The sequence below is a fragment of the Buteo buteo genome, chromosome 20 (assembly GCF_964188355.1).
Source record: "Buteo buteo chromosome 20, bButBut1.hap1.1, whole genome shotgun sequence".
In the NCBI taxonomy this organism is placed as follows: domain Eukaryota; kingdom Metazoa; phylum Chordata; class Aves; order Accipitriformes; family Accipitridae; genus Buteo; species Buteo buteo.
Window position 1 is genome coordinate 3,311,805 of NC_134190.1, and position 12,732 is coordinate 3,324,536.

Below are 12,732 nucleotides of genomic sequence, written 5' to 3' on the forward strand. Positions count from 1 at the left end.
GCAGTACCTTCTGTGTAAAGACAGACTCTTCAAAGTACTCTACCACGCTAATGCCCATAAGGAGTCAGGACTGTCTACTGCACTAATACTCAAAGCTCTTACAGCTTGGTCCCTATCTTCTCTAGCCACGCACGCACCCAACCAGTAGCTTCCCAGCCCTTCCCAGGTGCAATAAACCTACTGCCCTCAAAAAGCTTTGAACTGGAAGCTCCAGCCCAGACCTCCCTCTTGCAACCTCACCTAAGCCTTCTCTCCTGCCACGTCCTGCGTGCCAGCTCGCAGAAGGCACTCCTAACACCACCACCCCGCCTGCCTGCCTTGCCCCCCCTCCAAAGGGACTTTGGCATCACTTTGCGCACATCGTGCCTCTGCGAAGCTCCGAGGGACTTGCTTCTCTCTCTCTCACACCCATGCCTGCCTCTCCACTCAATAACATAATTAAAAAAAGGGATGGAAGTCAGGGGTCAGGTCTCATACTTCTTCCCCAGAGAGGCTGTCCCTTCAGGGAAAGGCAGGCGCTGGCAGCAGCCAGAACCGTATCAGCGTCAGTAAGTGCAACTGCAAGGAAGAAAGCACCCAGCCTGACACACAAACACACATTGCATTAATGACCTTTGTCTCATTTTCTGTTAAAAATGTTTAGTTTCCTTCAGGAGCTATGGATTTAACAACCTCGACTGCTACTGCGTTGTTTGTTTCAGAGACACTTTAAGGTATCTCAGAACACTCAGTAAAAAATGCGGGTGGCAAATAAAAACTGATAAATGAAACTGCTTTTACATAATTACAAAAACCTAGCCATAACTGTACTAATATTGTACTTATTGCTGTGCTGTTGTGAACCCACTGGTGTAGCAGAAATGTAACATGGGTGAGTAAGCAACATAAAAATGTTTTTAAATCCCTCCTTGGATCCCTGGAAACCCACATGTTGTTTCCTGGCACTCCAACACTTACCAGTTGGCTTGGATGAAATTACGGAAGTGGCAGAGAGATACCCATTTCATCGTCACATTCATTCATCACCCTTTATCCTCACTCTTGCTGTATGAGAAACAAGCTACAAGCCACCATGAATACAAGGCATAGTATCATGGTCCCTCTCGCCTTTGCCTTCTCAATCCAGCCCCAAGAGTTTCTGGCACGGGTGGCACAGCTTCAGCATGGGAGTTGAAGGGAATGCCCAGCCAAGAAGTCAGAGCACTGCCTCAGATGTTCAGAATCAGAGGTTTTCACTCCAGAGGGCAACTTAGTTCCCAGACTCATGGCTCCAGCTCAAGAGCACTGTTGTTCCACCTCACTGCCCTTCCAAAGAAAACAGTGGGCTCAGCTCCGTCCTTTCAAAGGACTGAAGGCGACTACCCCTGAAGACCAACCCATTTTAATGGGACTTAGGGAGGCACATGCTCACGGCTTTGTCTCAGCCTTGGCTATGCGGCAGGGGTTCAGAAACACTCCTGCGGAGGAAAAAACCCAAATGATAATGACGATGTCTGGTCTGGAGCGCTTTCGGCCTTCTGCAAACAGGTACAAAACCTGGCCGTATCCTGAATCTATGCTAAAGATATCTAGATGCCTGTTTTCCTGCCTGTTCCCACACTTTCTAGTACTCTGGTTTCCAGAGAACTGAAACTCAGCTGCGCAGGCTGCAGAAAAGCTTTGGGTCACGCTACACAGCTCTCCAGTTGAGTAACTGGGGAGCAGGACAGGAGGGTGTTACAGAACAGATCCGTTCAGGGACTCACCTGTGGCACACACGGTGCGGGCAGCACAGAAACCAAACCTGGGGCTTAGGACTTCATTCAGAAACCTGAAGTCAGGCACTGCTGAGCCTAGCTTGTAAGGACCTACACCTTTTTTCAGAGACAGCCCAATGAATATGCAGGTGATGACTGTGAAGGCATCTCTTTGAGACATGCATTATCCCTGTGAATGGGTAAGTGAACGCACAAAATGAATGGAGACAAAACTCATGCTCATGACAACAGAGGACAGAAAATAATGGCAGGTGTATGGATAAACAGCCTGAACACTGTTGTTCTACTTTGACCTGGTACCATTTTAAGTCAAAACACCAGTCTGTGCTATTTTACACTAACTTATTTTAAGTGAAAGTGGATCATTATGCTTATATTGTGACTATTTGAATACGTTTAATGGCCAGCTGAAATTCCAGCAATGAATGGCTCAAAGTCAGGCCACCTCTAATGGCTTTCATAAATGGAAATAGGATGGAAAAATCAGTAGCTCATACAACAGAATTCACCGGAAGGTTCAAGGAACCTCAAAATGCACAATCATGACATATCCCGCTCTTAGGAGCGGTTTGCTCCTAAACCCAAACACTGCATTTTTCTTTACATTTTGAAAATAAAGGGTCTGATTTCTTTTATACCTTTCTGTGCTATTTAATATAACTGCAGCTGTGTCTCTTGCTTCATTATTTTGCACTGAAATCTCCAGTGATGCATAGAATAACTTAAAAATTGTAGAGTAGGATCTTTCTGTGGTACAATTACTTTTTCTTTTTTCTTTTTAATAATGGTCCACTTTTAAGAATGCCAAGAGTGGTATAAAATGACATACTCCAGTGGATTCTCGAATTCTTGGAAAAAGATAATTAAGAAAATATTGCTCTCTGTCAGGATTGCAAATTATTTCTGTGAATTCCTCTGAGATCTGTACTCTGTCTCCTCAACAGTTCTGCCTGCAACTGAGGTTGGTTAAGGAAGGTACACAGGCAATAACTAGGTTATTGAGAAGGAAAGCACTATCAAAATCTTGTTAAGTAGGTCATTATGGGCCTCATATAGCTCTTACGACAAAGTTCAAGGCAAGGACTACAGCATACGATGCCAGGACCCTGTAGAGATCTCTGAAGTGATGGTGGCAAAGACTACTGGAAAGAAAGATGAAATCTATCATGTCTAAGCTACTGCTAACACCACAAAGGCCAGGACGGTGGTAATTGGCTTTTTTCTTCCAGGGAGATGCAATCTGAGTTTAAACAGGTATTAATCTGCACAGCTCATCAACTGCACACACCACCATTGAGCCTACTGTGTATCTCGCTCCTTGTGCTTGTTAGCCTTCTACAATAAACAGTACCCTGAGCTTAGAGTTCTAACTGGTTAATTTACCCATACTTCCAGGGGTAAAAGAAGAACAAATAGACACTGTCCTTTTTGCAAGGATATTCAAGCATGAATAATCAGAACAAAGGATGCCAAGGAAGCAAAAAGTGGGGGGAAGAAAATCATGTCGTCAACTCTCTTTGATCTTTATATCATGCTTGAAAAATCTTCTCAACCAAGGAGGAGGCAAGAAAAGCCCAGGGAAATGCTAACTCCAGAGGCTTCAGAAAAGAATCAGGCTACTGCCATTATACATGACAAATCCTCCTCTGACTTTGGTTTTTCACATTGATACATGCATATAGCAATGTGCCCCCCTTTGTAACACTTTTTTATAAGCAGCTCAATTAATCCAGTTCATTAAAACATACCGAAGTATGAGTCTTGGATCATACACTGGTCTTCTCTCAATTAAGCTAAAGGTGGATCCCTTCATTTGGGGAATAAATTAATTCTAGGCAATCTTAAAAAAAAAAAAGAAAAAAAATCCAGCATTTAGAATTGTAGTAGGTCATTGCATAAGGGGCCATGTTTGATATGAAACAAAAAAGTGTGTTTCTGAGAAGCACGCACATACACACGTACAGCATTTGAACAGGTGCTATTTGTCACAGTCTACCATAGACGCTGTCAGAGCTTACAGAGAAACACAACGGCTATTAAAAATGATTCACCATGCTTATTAACATGACAAAGCATAGGAACTGTGAGCTAGTAATTAGGATGTATGAGATTTTATAAATAAAAGGTTTTTAAATATTCTGTAAGGACCCACTCTTAAAACTCCTTACTTACATGAGTCCATCAGCTTCAGGACACCAATGTATTCAGTAGGATTGTTTGTGTGAATATGAATTACTCATAAAGGGTAAAGTCTGGCAGGATTAGGCACTGAATATAAGCTCTTTTCACAAACTTTTATTTTAAAGTTAGACAAGAAATAAAATCAGAAGTTTTACTCTTGCTTAGCCCAAGGGCAATAAATTATTAATCCATAACTCTGAGGGTTTTAACTCCAGACCACAGTACAAGTACAAAGAAATAGAAGAACAAACATCTAGGACTGAGACGTGCTCTCATTTATACCAAGGTAGATCTGGACAGGCTCCTTTGATTTACCTCAGCATAGCCAAGAACATTTCTCTGCCATCTAGCCAGGAACTGCTCCCATTGCAGAGCCCCTAACAGCAGTCTGCAGAACAAATTCAAGTCCTTCTGCAGCCAGAGGAAGCCTGCACAGCACGAAGCCTCATAAAACCACCAGCAGAAGCTGGACAGAGTGTAAGGGGTTTAGGGAAACACTAAATTTAATACTAATCCGAGAAATATTTTAGTGACATTTACATTGAAGAATATACACACAAAAGGGGAGATTCGCAATCTACTATTATCAAATGCTGGGACACTCAAAAGTGTGGAGGATACGCTGCTTCTACTCCCAGCGGATAAAGAAAAGGTTGTGCATACCGTGCACTTCCAAGCCTCAAAGGACCCAACCTTTTGTTTCGAAATCAGTAGGTATAAAATGAAGCCTTATACCTGCTTCAAGACTACTTCAACTTGTCATGAAAAGACTTTTTAAATTTCTCTTATTTCTCTCTTTCATATGTAACCTTGAGGAACTTTCCTAATCCATATATATTTTCAAAGGTTTTCACACGTTTTAGAGTCATACTCAGAATAAGTCCTTCCTGAAACACCTCTGATGACTTTACAGACATCTAACAACATTAAGAACTACAGCTCAAAGGCAAACCTGAACAAATGACCTTGAAAAACATGAGCGATAAGAACACAGCAAGAAAATTATTCTAGGTACAGAACTTACAGCAAATCAACTGTATCTGAACTAAAACTGGTATGACTGGAGTTGTTCCTGCCTTCTTGTAGGCTGAAGAGTGGGAGGTCCCCAAGGCACTGATGTGGTACCATGACTTTCCCTTAATCAATGAACACAAGTTCAACTGAATGACAAGCTGGAAAAGATACATAAAACTTAGCTGGGAACTAAGACTGCATATATTAACTTGAGTACTGCCACAGGAACTGTCTTCACAATTAAACGCAACAGGGTCAAGATTTTACTGTGTGCTTCTGGGTATTCAAAGACATCATATAAACGATACTGTTTAAACTAAGCATACCCATACACATCAACAGAAATCGCAAACAAGCCTCTTGCGGCTTCACTGATTGCTTAGGTCTGGGAGGTAAGACCGGTCATTATTCTGAGCATGGGGGTAAGCTCAGAACTAGGTCAACGTGCATTATTGTGAACAAATTTAACAGCTCAGCCGAACGTCTTGCAGCCTGAAAAGATGGCATAAGGTCTGGTAACGGTAACAAAATGCTACTAGCCTGTCTGTGGAGACACACAGCAAGTCTCTGCCATCAAAACATAACTGCAAATTCATTACAAGAAAAAAAGAGGAGGGAAGGAAGCATGAAATAAGGAAAAATGGTATCAATCTTGATGGTCTATCATAATCTTAACTACAAGCACGTTACAGTGATCTCCAAAAGCAATCATTTCTGATGTCAGAATTAGAAACTAAAATTTCTGAGGATGTGCTCCTCATCCCAGGAAATATCTGCTTTTTAAAGTATTTCCTCCTTAACAGAATAAAATTATCAAAGGCAGTTTCTGAGGAAAGAGAATTCATTCTTGAGAACCAAGTAAAAATTTCATCCTGGCAGGTCAGAATAAAGTAGAATCCTAACCCATACAGACTTTAGCCTTGGAATAATATTTGAAAAGCTCTAACCTAAAGAGACTTGGGTTTCACTCAGAGTTTTGCTGAATGAATTTATACTGTGATTGCAGAGTCTCCATGGAGGCTCTGGCTTCCTGGCTTTACCAGATGAAAAAACTGCACTGATAATCTGAAGGAAAACAACTATTTCTCCTGCTGTCCATCACAATCTATTCAGCACGGAGTACCTGGGATTCTTGCACTTCACTCTGAGGAGTTCAAAAACCCCTCATCTTCCCTCAAGCTCAGTCTACCCTTTATCCTATTATTTTGAGCCTTCAATGATTTACAGTGTTGACGATGCACTTTCTCTAGCAATTGTTTCCATTTCATTTCCATAGCAGGATGTTCCTCTTTTTAGAAATATATTAAAAAAACCCAAACAAAACCAGAACATTTTTCTACACACTGAAAAATCCATCCATCAGTGTGATAACCAACTTCAGACAGTGGGCTAGGCTCCTGGCTGACATTGCTTCATACCACCCATGCAAGCCACATGAACTTAACTCATTAACAGGAATCACATATCGTTTCCTTCATTAATCTACATCACTCGTGCAGTTAAACCAGCATGTTCCCATTGTTGTTGATGCTGAATATGGTGTTCTTATACTGTTGCTTACCCAATTCAGTGTCGCTTCAGCTGTAACCAAGTTCTGAGTTTAGATGTGAATGAAATCATTCCATCTCAAGCCAGTAACAGCCCAGTAATCCCAAACCCACCTGAACCAGCAGTGGTATAAGGCACAGAAACCAGGGCTCGGGACCCATGCGCTGCTGAGCCCCATGGCAAGGGAGGGACTGAGGGGGAGGAGGAGGTGAAAGGGAGAGACTGTGAGATGATGCAAATTTTCACAACTTCAAAGTCACCATATTAGGCAGATCTGCCCTAAGAGATAGCCGTTTTCAGTTGAACAAGTAACCAAGCAGTATTTTCCTTGATTCAAAGCTGGTTTGATGTGATGAAGATTTAAAAGCAATCACTTAGGTCCAGTTCTAGCTGGAGAAATTAAAAAGTGGGTAGAAATGAGCTTCCCATTCAGGATCCAGTTCCTTTCAACACCCCGGATAGATAAAATCCCAAAGACTCAGAAATCAGCTACACTTGAGGAAGTTAGCTATATTTTTCAGGGGTACAAGGCTTGGCACAAAAAATTATTCTCACAGCTGTGCCAAATCCCTGGAGGATGGTTTATCCTAAAACTGACTGGTTTACTTTTTCTCCTTTTTCCTTCATCTGACCAGTCTCTCCTTAAACATTTTAAAATTAGAGATGTCTTGTAATTCAGACAGTGGGGTAAATATGCATAAAATGATGACACGTGTGAGGGGTTTCTTTCACAGCCAACACACAATGCCTGCTTTACAGTACCTCTGAGAAACCTTGTTTTCAGCTCATTCCAGTAATATGTCTGACTAGAAACATTAAAAAAAGAACAACAAAAAACCCCCACACAGGATGGCAAGAGATATACACATTCAGAATGGCTATTCTCAGAAAAGAAACACGTTTATCATTCCTCTCCAAAGTTCCCAGGGGACCATGCTCAAATGTCAGGTGTACCAAGCAAAGCCAACGTAGCGGTGGACTTGGTAGTGTTAGGTTAACAGTTGGACTCAATGATTTTAAGGGCCTTTTCCAACCTAAATGATTCTATGATTCTGTGATGTGTCAGCACCCGTTTCCACCTGGGGGGTGATGGAGTTCAGGTGCAGAAGGGTATCACCAGCATGCCCACAGATGTTCCCACGGAGCTCCTATTCACTGCAGGGTGAGCACTGAGCATCCTGGCACAAGACAACCCTGCACACACACAATGCTGGATCTTACCCATTATTCCCTGCCCAGCTGATATCAACCTATTTATTCTGCTAACAGAGCCATTTATAGAAGGCTGAGACAAATGGTTCTCAGTTGTCAAAAAAACCCTACAACACTAATATTTACAAAGTGCTTCTTGTGGCTACCCTCTCAGTCTAAACACTATTTGTTTCTTCAAGAAACACAAAGCTCTGAAAAAGAAGATGAGAATAATCTCCATAATCACCACTGTGTGTAATTCTTCACCTTTTGAAACAACACTGAAAGGATACATTTTTTATGTTTTATTTTTGTTTTGTCTCGGTTGCTCTAATATTCCTAGAATCTTGAGTACAACATTTTTCCTTTTAAATGCTCATGTTCTTTCCCATTTGTCTAATATTGATTTACCTCCTGCCAGTTGTGCAGAACTCTAATTTAACATGTTTTAGTTGGATCCCTTGTTTTCAACAAACTTCACGAATGCTACCAAGAGAGTTCAGAAAATGAAAGACACTAGCTAACCAAGTAGCACAGAGCATGGAGAACCATTATTTGTGTAGATACCCTGTAAACATAGTGGCTTTATGTTTATTTTTACCAATAGCTGGCATCACAGTTAACAGTCTTTAATAATTATCCTTATTTTTAATGTTGTTATTTAGAATCCTGAAAGACAATGAGAAAGAGATCATTTGGGACCTTTCCTACTCAGGAGTAGGAACACATTAAAGTGACTTGATTCAATTACAGTAATTTAAACTCTTCCTTTAGTTTTCTGTCACTTGGAAAAAATCCACAAATCTCTGATTTGCTTTAAAGTTTTAGATTTTATCATCAAATGGCTGTGAAACAGCAAATTTGTTGGTATAACCTGAATGATTAACAGAGATGCCAGTTCACATTATGAAGCTGGAAGACTGTATGCTTCTCATCTTTTTCCAGGGTGCAAAAACATAAAGAGATTTTAAATATTTAATAAGAAGAATAACGCTCCAGAAATTGCTCTTCAGTGGAATACATGCACCTGAGGTTAGTGGAAGCACTGAAAGTTTTAAAATGTGAAGCACTCATCCTAAAGCACATCAGCTTTTAGTAAGACATCACAGATGATTTTTGAGTTGGTAAGGGCAGAAGGACAATATTAAGAAAGCAGAGGGACTCTGGCCCCTCTCTCATCTTGAGTAACATGGGGATCATCTGCCCATTCTGCTGGAAGTCAGGGGAAAGCCACTTGTCTTCCATCAACCAATATGACCAGCATCAGTCTTCAAAAAAAATCTTGTTTTTTAAATCATTCTGCTCGCCACTTAACCACACTGCACAGAATCTTGATTTGCCTTGGTATCTTAGTCCCACTGAAAACGAAAAAAGTGAGGAGCAAGGAAAAGGTCTTCCACAGGCAAGACGCTACACAAGAGGAACAGAAGCAACAGAATCTGACTTTCCATATGGCTAAACCGCCTCCTGAAATAGGACATCGATTCAGCTGTGATGCAGAATAAGAATACACCAGGAAAGCAGTACAAAGTAACTTGAAGTTGTCAGGTTTAATTAATAAGTACTTAAAAATGCCTGATGCAAACAAAGCATTAAGGTCCATTGATCATAAAAGATGTCATAATCAGATAAAGACATTAATCTGAGTACGAAAACATGCAAGTCACATAACTCAAAACTGATGTCTTAATTAAGCAAATAAGCTACTCGATGCAATGCAAAGCACACTGAATATTTAAAGAGGTACCTGGCCAGAGCTGATAGGGCTTCTTCATTTTTTCTTTAGTAGAGCTACAAAAAATTGGTAAAGAACCAATCTCAATCCTTATCGCTTACATACATTTGACAAAGTTTTTGAACCCCCTACTGACACCCACCCATCCGTATCACAACTTTAAGACTCTGGGCCTTGACTGCCTATGTCATTTTTAAAATAGGAGAAAGGCTCCTCAATCACTTAGACCTTTAGAAAATGTTTAAGAGTTCTCACTATCTCTAGTTTTCTGTTTCTTCCCTTAATACCATTCAAACTGAACATTTTTGTCATCTGTTCAGTCTTAAAATGCTGCCTTTCTTTCTGCCTTGCAAACAATCTGAGGACACAGTGATCACATCCAGTTCAGTCTTCCCCCAATTGCTCAAAACAAGCAATCAAATAGCTGTCTAGATGCAAGTTCACAAGCTAAAAGCTCTGCCGAGCTTTCAGAAGACAATACTCTGGAATAATTCACCATCTGGGTACTCTTACCCTGTACCAAGAGCACCCATGCACAATATTAGCACAGGTTAGCTACACCGTTATCAGCTCCCACCAGCTTTCCTGGCTCTAGCTTCTCCAATTAGACAGGTCTTGTGCTACAGAAGTATGAGGGTTTCCAGAGTGTATAAATATCCATCCAACACCAGCTTCATTACTGATCCTCTCTGATTGCAGACAGGACTGGGTTCAGCGCAAGGCACAATCCAATTACCTGTGAGCAATTTCTTAGATTGTCCTGAAATCGTAGTCAGGCACTAAAAAGCATTTTTCCCAGAATCAAATGCAACAACGACAAAGAACAGGGAAAGATGAGAAACATCTGAAGACCATCACAATCCTGCCTAAGTATCCTGTTCAGCAAAGAAATGCAACTCTTCTCTTGTCTGTTTTATCAACACAGAGCTGCTAAAGGGAAATAAAAAAATGAACTCATACATTTTAGGGCTTCAAAGCCACATAAACAAAGCAGGACTTTATTAATGGGGACACTGCTGATACATCCAGGCACCACAAGAGTTATTCATACAAAGGGCTGTATCACATTTAAAAGCTGGGCTGAAACTTTCCTTTGTGTGCTGTTCTAAAACCATTCCGTAATTAAGCCCAAAGAGATGACAGACATTTATTGACAGTTAATGCAATGCTCCCACGATGTATTATCAGGCACAAGACCAGAGGCGCAAAGCCAAGTGCTGTTAATCTCCTAGTGAGTGCAGTAGTGCCTCAGATACGTACTGCCTGAAAATATCTGGTGATATTGCTAGCATTTTTTAAAAGGCAAAAGTCTTGAGTCTTCACAGAAACTGATACACTGATTAACCCAGCAAAATAAAAGCATCATGGAAAAAAACCTGACACAATTTTCCTAGTTTTTAACCCCCTTTCCCCACATAAGGCATGATGGATAAAAAGGGACTCCCCTCCTTTTCCTTACCTCATCTTTTACTTTAGCAGTGTCAAATCTGATCTTTCGTGCTTGGCTAGAAACCTTTCCAAAACAAGTGAGAACGTCTATCAGCTTTTACCCAAGGGAAAGGAAGTGCTGAATATTCAATCATAGGTTTCCTTCCAAATGCTCTGCTTGTTTGTTTTAGGGAAGCCTTAAGAAGAGCAAATAAGAGAGGTTTGAAATCCTCCCAGCAAAGCTGACTTCTTCCTCTGAAGGTCATCCTCAAGTCATTTCAGAACCACAGAAATAGCTGGGGGGGGGGGTGGGGGGGTGGGAAGAAGCAGACTCAAAAGAGACCTTTCCTTCTGAAATAAGTTTGGTTCTGCTGGCTGAGCTACAAACATGCCCTCAGGTGGAGGTTTGCCACTTTTATGGACCCAGCCAACCTTCCCCTGGGGAGAAAGATGCAGTAAGAAGTTCTTGCAAAAGTAACTCCAGCACAAGCACCGCACAAAAAAAGAGAGCTTGCCTCTTCAGAAAGACTCTGCTAGAAGTGATCAGGGTTGCCAAGGGTCTTACAGGCAAGAACCTTCTTCCTCGGGACAAATCTTAATCCCTTTTTTTCAGGGCCAGTGCTGAAGCCGGTATATTAAAACTGTACGGTGTGGTTCTGAATCAGACAGACCCTGGATATTCCTTCACAATTTACGGTCTGATCTTACCGAGAACATGCACTCAAATTTTTAGTAACGCATTTAGCAAACATTAACTATGACTGACATGCATATTCAGAGCAAATTTTGCTTAGGATCCAAACTGAAATTCATAATCACGTTAGCTATACATGTTATTTAGCAGATGTTGCAACCTGACTAAAGACTTAATTTTGCGTAAACCTCGAGAAAGACCCGGGAACCCAGCGGGAGCTCTGCCTCAGCAAAAACTGCAGGATTTGGGGCTCCTGTGCAGTTCCATGCCAGGGCACACCACCGTCATTTCAGCGACGGCTCCAAGACACCCTGTTTCTGTAACTAAAACGAAACGACCCCCCCCCCCCCTAAAAAAAAACCCCAAGCAAGCCAGCAAACAACAACAACAAAAGCACTGGCGGGCAGTTCAGGCACCAGCCGAAGCGCTGCCTCCCCTCCGCAGCCCCCAGCGCCGCCGGCCCCGTTACCTTTCGGCTGCCGCCGGCGGGAGGACGGGGTGCCCGGGCAAGGGAAGCCCGGCGGTTCGGCAGCGGCCACCGGGCAGCGCCGTCGGGGCCCGGGCCGGGGCGGCGGAGGGGAGCGGAGGGGGGGGGAACGACGGGGAGGGACGGGGCGGGGCGGCCGCGCTTCGCCCCGTCTGTGGCTGCTCCCCTCAGCCGGCGCACGACTCGGGGCGAGGAGCCGGTAAGTGAACGGCCGGTGCCGGCTGCGGGCGGGAAAGTTGCCTCCAGTCAGGGCCGGGCGGGCGGGCACGGGTAGAGGCGCCGCCGTCCCTCACCTCACCGGCCGACCCCCCCCCCCCGCTCCCCTCACCTCAGGCGCTGCCTCCTCCTCCCCGCCGGGGTGAGGGAAGGCGCCGGCTGCTCCCCGCTCCATCGCGGACTAGCCGCCTCCCCAACTCCACCCGCGGCTCGCTTCGGATCGGCGCGGCCCCTCCGCAGCCACCGCCGCCGCCGAAACGCCCAGTGCCGGCCGCGGAGCGCCGCCTGCCGCCGGGGGCACGCAGCTGGGGGCGGCCCTGCCGGGACCGCCGGGAGGCGGCTCCCGACCCACCGTTAAGCCGGCGGGGCGGGAGGGAAGCAGCGAGGCGTACCCCGACGAGGAGGTAACGGCGTTCATTCCGTTGTTTATATATTTAACCGTCCCGGGGCTCGTAGCTCTCGCCCGCAAGCAGCTGATGTG

At 43.5% G+C, this 12,732-nt stretch overlaps 1 protein-coding gene across 1 annotated transcript in view; it reads right to left on the bottom strand.

Moving 5' to 3' along the window:
- KCNG2 (potassium voltage-gated channel modifier subfamily G member 2) overlaps nt 1-12,487 on the bottom strand; it is a 61,179-nt gene extending 48,692 nt beyond the window's left edge. The window contains exon 1 of the mRNA XM_075052117.1: nt 12,364-12,487. The gene's annotated coding sequence lies outside the window, so the exon portion shown is untranslated. The remainder of the gene's footprint in view (nt 1-12,363) is intronic.
- Between the last annotated feature and the right edge of the window lie 245 nt (nt 12,488-12,732).